Genomic DNA, 13,181 nt, shown 5'->3' with positions numbered 1-13,181 from the left:
AAACATTTTTCCAGCTTGGCTGATGCAGTTAGTGCATGCAGGATGGGAAGTTTGGTTTCTTTTTCTCTGTAGGAAAAGGAACAGTCAACATTCAACCTGCAGAGATTTTTCAAATTGTTACTTTGTGAGCAGGAAAACATGTACCAGTATTGATAACCACCCTGCATGGCCTTGGTTACATTTGTTAAGCTGACTGGTGATTTGTTATCTGCAACTTTTTTTTCTTGGCTTTGTCAGTGGAAGGATGTTTTGTTGTCATATTGTATTGGGTTTATATTCATTTATTATACCTGTTCACCTGTTAGCATTTGAACAATGCAAAGAAAGTCAGAAAACTGTAGCAGGAGGCTTTTACCAATATATATATATATACATACACACAAAAAAACTTAAAGTGGTTGTAAACCCTTACAACCAACTTTGACCTACAGGTAAGCCTAGATTAAGGCTTACCTGTAGGTCCAAGAAATATCTCCTAAACCTACACGGTTTAGGAGATATTTGCCGAAATACAGGCACCGCTGTCTACGGCGCACTCCGATATGGATACATAATGCTGTGTTTCAGGCTATAGTGCCCCCACAGACTCTTCTTTTGATCTATTGCTGTGCTTTGTCCCACGATATCACAGTGACTACCCATACTGGAGATAAGAATTTTGGACACTATATTGAGCCTTGAGATTTTTTGAATGTTACCAGTAGGGCTGTGTACAGCATTTAGGAATATGATTCCAGTTATTTGAATGACTGCTTCTCTGGCCAGCTTCTGACTATACTATCACTTTTCTTTCTCGGCTCGAGCCACCGGGGGGGGGGGGGGGGTCCGACTCTGGCCCCATATTGCCGGGTGCAGGCTGGTGTCAGCCACTTGGCGCATGTTTGGGGCCAGTTTCGGATCCCACTGGCGTCCGGACGTTGTGTGTTATATGTTCTATGCAAGCACTGTTGTTGTGTGTATGTGTTCCTCCCATGTTAGTGCCGGTTGGGATCAAGGATTGTTTCTCGATCTCCAACAGGCAACTTTATAGGTTTTTTTTAAAGGTGGCCCTTCTACACACTTTTGTTCAACGTGTTTTAGTGGTATTTAAATTAATTTTGTACTCAATATATGATAGGTAGTATCTTATGAGAATTATTTTTGAATTACATTTTCTAAATATTCATGTATTTGTGGTCGTTTGTCTCTCAGTGAGCCTCACTTTCTTCCAGGGTTACCTGTCTTTGGGGACCCGGTTTTTCTGTTGATACGCATGCGCCGTAGATAGCGGCGCGCAGGCGCACTTAGCGCGCCGCTGTCAACGGCGATATGCCGCGAGTGGCGGCTCCCGTGTGCATGCACGGGAGTGACGTCATCGCAGCTTCGTCAAATGACAGCGGCGGAGCAGCGAGACCCACCGAGAAGATGGATGCTCCGGACTACAGGGGACAGTGGTGACTTCGCTGGCTCCTGTGTCAGGTAAGTGACACATAATGGGCTACTATGCAATGCATAGTAGTCCATTATGCTTTTACCTTTGCAGGGAATCAAAGAGGAAGTAAACCCATCAGGGTTTACTTCCTCTTTAAATGCAAAAACAGGACATTAAGGCTCGGTTCACACAGGGGCAACACGACTTGCCGTGGCCAATCAGAGAATGAGCTCTCAGGGGGGAACTCCTTTTGAGAGCTGATAATTCTCTGAGAGTCGCCTCCGTGTAGACGGAGATCCGACTTGGAGTCGACCTCCATTGAAATCAATGGGTACCAGTCGCCTACAAGTCGGATTGAAGTAGTACAGGAACCTTTTCTGAAATCGGAGCGACTTCAGTAGTGTGCATTAAGACGGCTCTCATTCACTTACATTGATTTCTACATGTTGTGCGACCTGAGGTGACTTGGGGCGACTTGAAGTCGGATCTTAGTCGCCCCTGTGTGATCCGGCTCTAAAGAGAAACTGTCATATTAGCCACAGCTGAAGTTGCCCTCGGACACTGGAGTCTATTACTGCCCAACACCAGGAAGAGGTGCTGGACCCAAGTTAGAGTTGACCTCCATTGCTGGTTCCAAGTTAGAGTTGACCTCCATGGCATTGTGCACAGTAATGCGTCTTCCCAGGAACAAAGGCCACATCCTGGAGTTAGAAAATGTATCAAAGAATTTTTTGGAAAAAACCAAACCAGGGAAATGGGACATTAATGGTGCAATACTCAAAAAAGAAATATATATATAAAAAAAGTTTATAAATATTTTATTATAACAATCCCATAAAAACAAAGGTCATCCTTTATAGTCATACAAAATATTTTCTATACAACTTGCGATCCAGAAAGAGGTATGATTGAGGTAGTTGTGATTGGTTTATCCCGACATGTTTCGCTTATTGCTTCATCAGAGGATATGCCAACTACCAAGATAACAAAGTCAAACAATAAAGAAAAACATAAGTTAATTTTGCCAAGTCCAATACTTTAGACAATTTTACATAGCTTTGTATACATAATAAGACATATACATAATTAATACAAGGCATGAGTAGGGCTCCAGATGGATAGACATGCTCACCCTTATTTCACCAACCCATTCACCGCCATTTATCACTATAAAGGATGACCTTTGTTTTTATGGGATTGTTATAATAAAATATTTATAAACTTTTTTTATATATATATATTTCTTTTTTAAGTATTGCACCATTAATGTCCCATTTCCCTGGTTTGTTTTTTTCCAAAAAATTATTTGATATTCTAATCGGGATGAGGTGCTAACCAATGGGGTGTTGATGGAGGTTTGAATCAGTTCTTTATTTGAGTAGAAAATGTATCATCGAGCAGTGGACATGAGATTCTGCTATGTCAGTTATCAGTCAGGTTGTTTCAGACATGGTGTTAAAACAAAAGTGAGTTATGTCTTAAAAGCCTTAATTGTACCAGTCTCCAGTGACACTACCTTTTGTGGAAGCTGCATTTACCCACAACTTCAATTTTAGCAACAAAAAAAAAGAAAACAGTTGACTTTGTGCAGCACACCCAGGCATGTTACAGAGATCAGAATGACACGTCAGTAATTGCCGGGTGAGCATTTAAAGTGAGGAGGATTTCTCATTTAACCATTAAACGAACTACAACAAAGGTGCGGATAACAACGCTGGATTATGCTAATAGAGGGATGAAAGGTGACGCTCATCATTAAATTGTTACTAAAGCTAAATGCTGGTTTCTTTGAGTTCCTGAGAGCAGCTTATTCGGGGTTGATACACACTCCAAGGAAATGACTGCAAAAAAAAAAAAAAAATTGTAATACATTAAAGAAGATGTATATAACTCAAAAGTTACTTTGTGTGAAATTGCTTTAATAAATTTCCATCTAGATGGAAGATATTTGTAAATCTTCCTACATTTTTTTTCTGTCACTTAAATCACTTGACCCAGGTTATACCAAGCCAAGATAAAATTACCCCACTCAGTTAGCAAACATTAATGCACAATTTTATCCTTTTGAATGTTTTGACTACAGCTTTGCAAAATGACAAAATAATAATAATAGTTTCATTATTAACCTTAATATGAGACATCCTAAAATTTCTGAAAAACATAAGCAAAACCACATTAAAGTGGGATTGCACTGTGGAAAAAAATATTAAAAGCCAGCAGCTATAAATACTGCAGCTGCTGACTTTTAATAAATAGACACTCACCTGTCCCGGGGTCCAGCGATGTCGGCAGCCGAGGCCGATCGATCGCTCGGCTCTCAGCTGCTGCCGCCACCATTCTATGTGAGGGAATCAGGAAGTGAAGCACTGTGGCTTCACTTCCCGGTTCCCTACTGCGCATGCGCGAGTCGCGCAGCGCAATAGGAATTGTCCGCGCTGTCTCTAGGACCCGTGTGTGTCCCTGCAGACAGGGCGCAGGGACAGGAAGAGGCATAGGCTCCTGTGGGAGTCTATGCCCGGAAGTGGGTGTAAATACCTGTCTTTGACAGGTATCTGCACCCCCCTCCCCCCTGAAAGGTGCCAATTGTGACACCGGAGGGGGGGGAGGGTTCCAATCAGCAGAAGTTCCACTTTAGGGTGGAACCCCGCTTTAAATCAAATGAACCAGATCCTTGATAGTGCCCCTGAAGTTACAGTCCAAGGATGAGCAATACAAGCCACTTCTTACTTGCTCTGTGTATGCACTTTATATTGACATGTTTGGTTTTCTATCTTAAAAATTACGCTCTTGTAGTTAAAGTGGTTGTAAACCCATTTGTCTTACTTTTATCTACAGGTAAGCCTAGAGTAAGGCTTACCAATAGGTAGTGGAAATATCTAGTAAAAAAAATGTGCCTTGTAGTGCGCCAATGTCATCGGCGCATGCGCTGTGAAGAAACAGACCTCTGTGGCGTTTCTTCACCAGCGTGTCCAGGACCGAAGATTCCCGTGGCTCCGGCCAGTCACAGAGCCGGTGTCCGTGGCCCCGGAAGAGGGGTGAAGATGGACGGGACAGCGCAGGCTTTGTTTGCAAGTAAGTGTCACATAATGGGCTAGTATGCGATGCATACTAGCCCATTTTGTTTTTAATTTGCAGGGTTTGCACGGAGCAAAAGAGGAAGTAAAACCCATCTGGGTTTACTTCCACTTTAAAGGGGTTGTAAACCCTCTGCATTTTTCACTTTAATGTATTCTATACATTAAGGTAAAAAACCTCCTGTTGTGCAGCAGCCCCCCGAGCCCCCCTTTTACTTACCCGAGCCCTGCAATCCCCACAACGGTAACAAGCACACCACCCCGACTGGTGTCTTGTGTCCCGATTGGATAGATTGATAGCAGCGCAGTCATTGGCTTCCACTGTCAATCAAATCCAATGACACAGGGCTGAGTCCTGCTGCCTGTGTCAATAGACATAGAATGCATTAAGGTGAAAAACCTTGAGGGTTTACAACCCCTTTAAGTATGAATAATAAGTGCCTAACATTAAGTATTGCTTCAAATACATATAAAACATCCAATAAAAAAAAAATTAAAAAAATTTAATTTCTTCATCAATTTAGGCCAATATGTATTCTGCTACATATTTTTAGTAAAAAAAAAAAAAATCCCAATAAGCCTATATTGATTGGTTTGAGCAAAAGTTATTGCGTTTACAAACTATGGGATATTTTTATGGCATTTAATAGATTTTTTTCTTACTAGTAATAGTGGCGATCAGCGATTTTTAGTGGGACTGCGGTGAACAAATCGGACACCTGACATTTTTTTGGGGCCAAGGACATTATTACAGTGATCAGTGCTAAGAATATGCAATATGACTGTACTGACAATGGCAGGGAAGGGGTTAACATCAGGGGCGATCAAAGGGTTATGTGTGTGCCTAGCTGGTGCATGCTCTGACTGGGTGAAGACAGATCGGTATTCCTGCTTAGCAGGAACACAAGGTCTCTATCTTCTCCCCTGTCAGAACAGCGATCTGCCTTGTTTACATAGGCAGATCGCCATTCTGTCTCTCTCAGGAACAATGATTGGCTCCCCCTCTGTCCAATCAGTGTGCAATTGCACCTTCGGCGAAGCGCACATGCCCCCCAGTGTCTATTGCATGAAATGATGTTCAGGTACATGATTTCGTGCAATAGAGCCAACCTGCCGCAGTACAAGTATGTTAAGTGGTCGGCAAGTGGTTAAATCTATTTGTATACACAGAAAATTATCCTTCAGTGATGTTTTGATAGGATGACTGTATTTTATTGTCTCACGTTTGTGTATAATTTATGAATGTCAAATCTAGAGCATAAAACTCACTTTTATTTCCTGCAAATCATCTCATGCATTTGTGCGTGTGTAGTCGCCAGACTGTGAGATCACAGCATTAAAAATAGATTCAAATCTCCTTTAAATCACATTGCTGTATGCTGGAAGGTAATATTTTTATCAGCTATAATTTAAAGTGTACCTTTTAATGTTACACAAGGAAACCATTTTGCACCCGGACCAGTAAACTGTTGTTTAATCTACTGGGAACTGATGACATGTTGAGAAAATGTAAAATAGTAAAATAAAATGCTTCATTTAATGTGGCAATTGGCATATTTAAAGGGCTTTTCCACGATGTCAGAAACCATGAATAAGACTGAGACAGAAGTAAAATTAAATCACACTTGTTTATTAATAAAAATAAAAAGATAAATAGAAAAAGCGTAGTCAAGCATAGCCAGAGTCCAGTAACCAGATCGGGTAGTCAGCCAGTCCAAAGTTCAATAACCAGATCGGGTAATCAGCCAGTCCAAAGTTCAATAACCAGATCGGGTAATCAGCCAGGGCTGAAGTCAGGGATCCAAGGAGAGCAACTGCAAGCAGGATAAGAAGCCAGGAGGGATGTCAGCAAGCCAGTCTTGAAACAAACAGCAGGAGATGGTTCCTTGTGATGTGACCAACGCAAAGGCAAAGGAGAAGTGAGCTGGAAGGCTTTAAATAGGCAGGTCAGACGAGCATCATCGGGAACAGCTGGTAACTGTGGAAAGAGAAGAGAGCTGGCAATTAGCCGACAGCTGAGCGGCCAAGCCCAGAGGAGGAAGGGCTAAGCCAGCCCTGACACACGATTAGATATTGATTTATTGGCTTCTACCAGCCTTCCCTTGCAACTGTCACCAAATCAATAGCTTTTTCCCCAAAATGTGGAAAGATTGAATAATATTTTTTTAGCAGTGTTGTGCTCCTGAGTTCCAGGTACCAACTAACCATACATTGCGCACAGTACAACAATAATCAGCCAATGGGAACGCTTTTATCACTGAACGCATTGAATTTCTAATAAAGCAGAGTGTCTCTTGAATCAGTAAATTGTAAATTAGTAACATTCTTGTTTGCTTGGTAATTGGTCATGTTGTAGATTTTTGTAGGTATAAGCAGTGAAACCTATGCCTTTGATGTTTATTTTTAATCAGCATTTAGATGTTTTCGTTTTGCAGACTCCATTCCTTTTCTACAATAACTGCGCTCAGCTGTGTCCTTCCATTAGAGAAAAGATAATAATTGTATCAAATGAGTTAAACAAGAGGTGAGCTGGAACAGAGGAAGGAGTACGTTTGAGTTACATGCTAATTATTCACACAATGAGATGATAGTTGTATTTCTATGAAAGGACATAATTATCTTGCGGGTTTATGAGACAATTGGATACATATTATAGAACAATGCAGAAAATTCAAGTACCATAGTGACAACAGGCTGGGGGGGGGGGGGGGAGAATGTGATGTGTGAAAGATACAGACAGATTGAGCAAAGCAAAACCCTCATAAAATAGGTCTGTCATTAAAGATTTACCTGAATCAACACACAAAATGTTAGCCTTATCAAATGACATTATTATGAGGAGAAGGGTCCCTCCATCTTGCTTCCTACTGTAACTCAAAGTCTAGGCAAAGATCACATGGCCAAGGATATGGTTTGTGTTTACACTGTTAGAGACACTGGAGAGTAACCTGTTCCTGATCCTGTCTGGCAGACTGGCTGTGAGAAAAGATCACCACGTAGTGTACAAATATGGCTGTCCTTTGATTTTTATTAAACAACATACAGAAGCAATGACTTTGAAATACACTATATTACCAAAGTATCGGGACGTCTGCCTTTACATGCACATGAACTTTAATGGCATCCTAGTCTTAGTTTGTAGGGTTCAGTATTGAGTTGGCCCACCCTTTGCAGCTAGAACGGCTTCCACTCTTCTAGGAAGGCCGTCCACAAGTTTTTGGAGTGTGTTTATGGAAATGTTTGACCGTTCTTCCAGAAGTGCATTTGTTGAAATTAGGCACTGATGTAGACGAGAAGGCCTGGCTTGCAGTCTCCGCTCTAATTCATCCCAAAGGTTTTCAATCAGGTTGAGGTGCAAACCAGTCAAGTTCCTCCACCCTAAACTTGCTCAACTATGTCTTTATGGACCTTGCTTTGTGCACTGGTCCAAATCATTTGGTGGAGTTGGGATTATGGTGTGGGGTTGTTTTGCAGGGGTTGGGCTTAGCCCCTTAGATCCAGTTCAGGATACAAAGACATTTTGGATCATTTCATGCTCCCAACTTTGTGGGAACAGTTTGGGGATGGCCCCTTCCCTTTCCAACATGACTGCGCACAAAGCAGGGTCCATAAAGACATGGATGAGTGAGCTTGGAATGGACAAACTTGACTGGTCTGCACAGGTTGAGTCCTGACCTCAACCCGATAGAACACCTTTGGGATGAATTAGAGCGGAGACAAGCCAGGCCTTCTCGCCCACACCAGTGCCTAACCTCGCAAATGTGCTTCTGAAACCATGGTCAAACATTCCCATAGACACACTCTTAAACCTTGTGGACGGTCTTCCCAGAGTAGTTGAAGCTATTATAGCCGCAAAGAGTGGGCCAACTCAATACTGAACCCGACTAAGACTGGCATACCATTGAAGTTCATGTGTGTGTAAAGGCAGATGTCACAATACTTTTGGTAATATAGTGTATTAATTTACCAATATAGGATTATTTACATTCAGCAGATTTCCTTTATATGTAGACCTAAAAAAAAGAGAGAGGTTTTTGTGTTGCCCATAACAACCTAAATCAATTTTGTAGTGCAGGTCAGACAGCAAGAATTAACAGTTGGGTTAAACTGTACATTTATGGTATACATATACTTTTCAGAATGTTGTTTGCTGTCAGATTCATTAGAAAGTCACCTGCAATGTCTGGGAACCCTCAGGCAAGCTGTGCAATGTTTCTCGTTAGCCCCAGGTTTTGCCAACACCGCTGTATGCTCAGGACTTAAAGAGGAAGTAAACTCTCCCACTCTGATGCTTCTCTTCCTTTATTCCATTATAATAAGTAATTATCAGACTATAGCCACTGTAATCCAGCCCAAATCGCATATTACTTATTGTTTAAAGAAACTTTAAAAAACTTGTTTCCAGGGGTTAGGCAGCGCCATCTTAAGTATTGTTTTCTGAGTCCACAGTGGAGTGTATTTCTGCCCTTACATTGAGCACTTCCTGTACTGTTAACGAAGCCTCCTTCTCAATGCAACGTTTCTATGGCAACCCTGCTTCCCCATTCATAGCTGACTTGTTTATTTCATAGTATTTACTTGTGCCGATCTCTAATGTTTCCCTTTGTTAGTCTTATCAGCTTCAGCTGATAAGACTGCAGTAATGGCCAAGTTTACACTGTATGTGAGGTCACATGGTGTGTAGGAGGAAGCTCTGAATGATTGATTCTGAGGTCTCCTGGGAGTTCAGTGTTGTGTGCCGTTGGAAGTCCTGCTAACAGATAGATAAGTACATAGAGAGTGTGCCGTAAATCAGGGGAGATCTGGGCATGCTCAGTGACTTAATTCTACAGAACAACAAGGATTACAACAATACTAAGCAAGTAAGGAGATATCTACAAGCAGTGTTCATTAGGGTTTTTTATGCTGATTTACATGGGACAAAGTTGTGGGGGAGGGTTTACAACCACTTTAACCACCTCGCGCCCGCCCTATAGCCGAATGACGGCCGTAGAGCAGGCGCGTTCGTCCGGGTGGCCGTCCCTGGACGTCCTATTGTTTACTTCCGCAATGCGCGCCGCCGCGGGCGCGCATCGCGGAAGTTCTGTGTTCGCCGTGTCCCCCGGGGACAGGCAAACACAGATCGCTGTAAACGGCCAATCACAGCGGCCGTTTACAGCGTGATCGGCGTGTCCAATGGGAGATGATCTCATATGTAAACATATGAGATCATCTCTCAGCGCCGCTCCCCCTCCTCACACAGAGTGTGAGAGGGGAGAGATGAACGGCTGCAGCGGCAGCCGTTCTGCTTCGATCTGTAAAAAAAAAAAAAAAAAAAAGTAAAAAAAAAAGTGCCATCCTCCCCCAGCAGTGCCATCCATCCTCCCCCAGCAGTGCCATCCATCCTCCCCCAGCAGTGCCATCCTGCCCCAGTGCCATCCACCCCAGTGCCATCCACCCCAGTGCCATCCACCCCAGTGCCACCTGCCCCCAGTGCCATCTGTCATCAGTGCCACGTATAAGTGCCATCTGTCATCAGTGCCACGTGTCATCAGTGCCACATAGTGCCATCTGTCATCAGTGCCACGTATTAGTGCCATCTGTCATCAGTGCCACGTATCAGTGCCATTTGTCATCAGTGCCACCTGTCAGTGTCACGTGCCATCTGTTGTCACGTGTCATCAATGCCACTTATCAGTGCCATCTGTCATCAGTGTCACGCGTCATCGGTGCCATGTATTAGTGCCATCTGTCATCGGTGGCACGTATTAGTGCCACGTATTAGTGCCATCTGTCATCAGTGCCACGTATTAGTGCCACGTGTCATCAGTGCCACATATTAGTGCCACCTGTCATCAGTGCCACATATTAGTGCCATCTGTCAGTGCCACATATTAGTGCCATCTGTCATCAGTGCCACGTGTCATCAGTGCCATGTATAAGTGTCATCATTGCCACGTATCAGTGCCATCTGTCATCAGTGTCACGTGTCATTGTCCTGGTGCTTCAAAAGTGTAATAAATAGTCAGCAAGTTAGATGTGTAATTTATGTTCCTAGAACACGTGATGGCGCTTCCTGCATGTTGGGCCTCTCTATGTGGCCAGGCTGTGAAAAAGTCCCACACATGTGGTATTGTAATACTCAGGAGGAGTAGCAGAATTTTTTGGGGGTGTCATTTGTGGTATACACATGCCATGTGAGAGAAATAACCTATTACAATGACAATTTTGTGGAGAAAAAAAAAAAATGAAAAATCTTAATTTTGCAAAGAATTGTGGGAAAAAAATGACAACATCAAAAACCTCACCATGCCTCTTACTAAATACCTTGGAATGTCTACTTTCCAAAAAGGGGTGATTTGGGGGGTATTTGTACTTTCCTGACTTGTTCGGGTCACAAGAAGCGAGATAGGCCACCAGTACATCAGATGTGATCAATTTTGTGCGATTCGCACCACAGCTTGTAGACTCTCTAACTTTCACAAAGACCAAATAATATCCACTAATTTGGGTTATTTTTACCAAAGATATGTAGCAGTATAAATTGTGGCCAAAATGTATGAAGAAAAATTAATAATTTGCATAATTCTGTCACAGAAACAAAGAAATATGCGTTTTTTTTTCAAAATTTTCGGTCTTTTTTCATTTATAGCGCAAAAAATAAAAACCCCAGAGGTGATCAAATACCACCAAAAGAAATCTCTATTTGTGGGAAAAAAAGGACAAAAAATTCATTTGGGTACAGTGTTGCATGACTGAGTAATTGTCATTCAAAGTGTGAGAGCACCGAAAGCTGAAAATTGGTCTGGGCAGAATGGTGTTTAAGTGCCCAGTAAGCAAGTGGTTAAGAACCACCTTCAACAAATAGACAAACGGTGGACAGACAAGCCACAAATTTGTTCTAATATGCCTTTTCTGCCTTAATTGTCTCTTCCAGAGCGACAGCAGAGAAACGGTTTTAGAAATGTCGTTTTTGTGAGCGCATGAATTTAATTTTTTTCTGAAAGTAAGCCAATACCTCAGACAAAACTTATCTGCAGACGTGTTCTGTACTGTGTCTTAGATCCTGAAAGAGTAAACATCATTTTGTCAGCGGAAAAACAACTTTTTTTTTTTCTTAGTAAGTCATACCAACCAAAAAATGATTCAGGTTTGGGTGGATGTTCCAAGCTGAAGTAACATACCAGTTTTTATATCTGCACCTGGTTTCCCAGCTACTATGTATGATGAAGTCCCTCCCTCATTTCTTTAACTTTATGGAGAGTGCGGCGAAAGGTGCGAGACTGCGAGGTGGGAGTGGTCAGAGCCAGGAGTTTGATAAAGGGGACACTGAGCTACACAGATATGTCACATTTTCTCTGGCCAATAAATAATACAATTCCGTGCTAGAGATTTCAGTAGCTAGGCAGCTAACATCCAAAGTTTGACATACAAAAAAAAAACTAAAGAATGTTCAAGTCTACATTTTCACCTTGAACATTTTCTCTGGTGACTTTGTAAATAAAGTGACCATTGAAGTGCCTTGAAGATGTTAGAAGCCGGTGTGTCATTTAGACCACGTCTCCATCTATAACTGGAACGCTCAGTTTTGTTTTTGTCAGTTGATTAAAAAGTCACCAGAGGCAAAGAGGAAATTTAGATTATGTCCTTTAGATTTTTGGGTCTGTAATATGTTTAGACTATTTGGAAATAGGCCTGTGTGTTTTTGCATAAATGTTTTTAAACAAATCAGGCAATGCAGGGGAGGTCTGTTTTTTATATTTGTCCTTAGGAAATGTTGACCTTGGACAAGCCCATTTTTTTACAGAGAGAAATACGTGGACAAGCTTGAATGACTGCACCTTCCTTCTCTGTGTGTTTGATACATTATAAAAAATAATGGCTTCAGGCACCATTTGACTTGTGAAATGCAACATACCTGTAGACCAGGGATATGCAATTAGCGGACCTCCAGCTGTTGCAGAACTACAAGTCCCATGAGGCATAGCAAGACACTTGACAGCCACAAGCATGAGACCCAGTGGCAGAGGCATGATGGGGCTTGTAGTTTTGCAACAGGTGGAGGTCCACTAATTGCATATCCCTGCATCACTAAATGGTGGACCGCGGTCCAGACCTGCACGGGGTGACAGTCCAGCCTGGACCGTCACGGCCTGCACCATTTATCTGCCTGTTTGTTCTTTTGTTCCTCCTGCCACTGCTGTCATCTTGACAGCAGAGTAGGAAGTGTGATTGGTCTGCATGGAGAGTAGGAGCTGCTCCACTTTTCAAGTGGCTGATTGGTTGCTACAACGCAGGGCGGCCCTATCAATAAATCACCCAATTGTTAACAGGAGAAATAGTATGCTTCTGTTTTCCATCTAGACCAATAGCACCTCCTGCTCTCTACTAAGAATGGTAGGACAGGAAGGGGAGGGACGAGCATACTGATGTATAGGAAAGGAAGCTGTGCTGTTAAGGCAGGCAGTTATGTAAATGGTGGACCGCTATGTAAAGGGGGGGCTCTGAGATGTAACAGGGGTGCTATGATGTAATGGGGGAGTGCTAATTGTGTTTGATGTGGCCAGGGCTGTGATGTAAATGGGGGACATTATATAAATGGGGGGGCTGTGATGTAAAGGAGGTGCTATAAAGTAAAGCAGTAATTGTGTTGCAAAAAGGGGGGGGGGTGACTTTTATGATGGGGACTGTGATGTAAAGATGAGGGACTACGATGC

At 42.5% G+C, this 13,181-nt stretch overlaps 1 protein-coding gene across 2 annotated transcripts in view; it reads left to right on the top strand.

Annotated features, from left to right (window-relative positions):
- The window catches only part of GPSM1 (G protein signaling modulator 1), a 391,197-nt gene that overhangs the window by 272,971 nt on the left and 105,045 nt on the right, over nt 1–13,181 (top strand). The gene's annotated exons all lie outside the window — the stretch shown is intronic.

This window comes from Lithobates pipiens, unplaced genomic scaffold (genome assembly GCF_037356315.1).
Source record: "Lithobates pipiens isolate NorthernLeopardFrog02 unplaced genomic scaffold, aLitPip1_a1.2 Scaffold_11, whole genome shotgun sequence".
NCBI lineage: Eukaryota > Metazoa > Chordata > Amphibia > Anura > Ranidae > Lithobates > Lithobates pipiens.
This window is presented reverse-complemented; position numbering and strand designations above follow the sequence as displayed.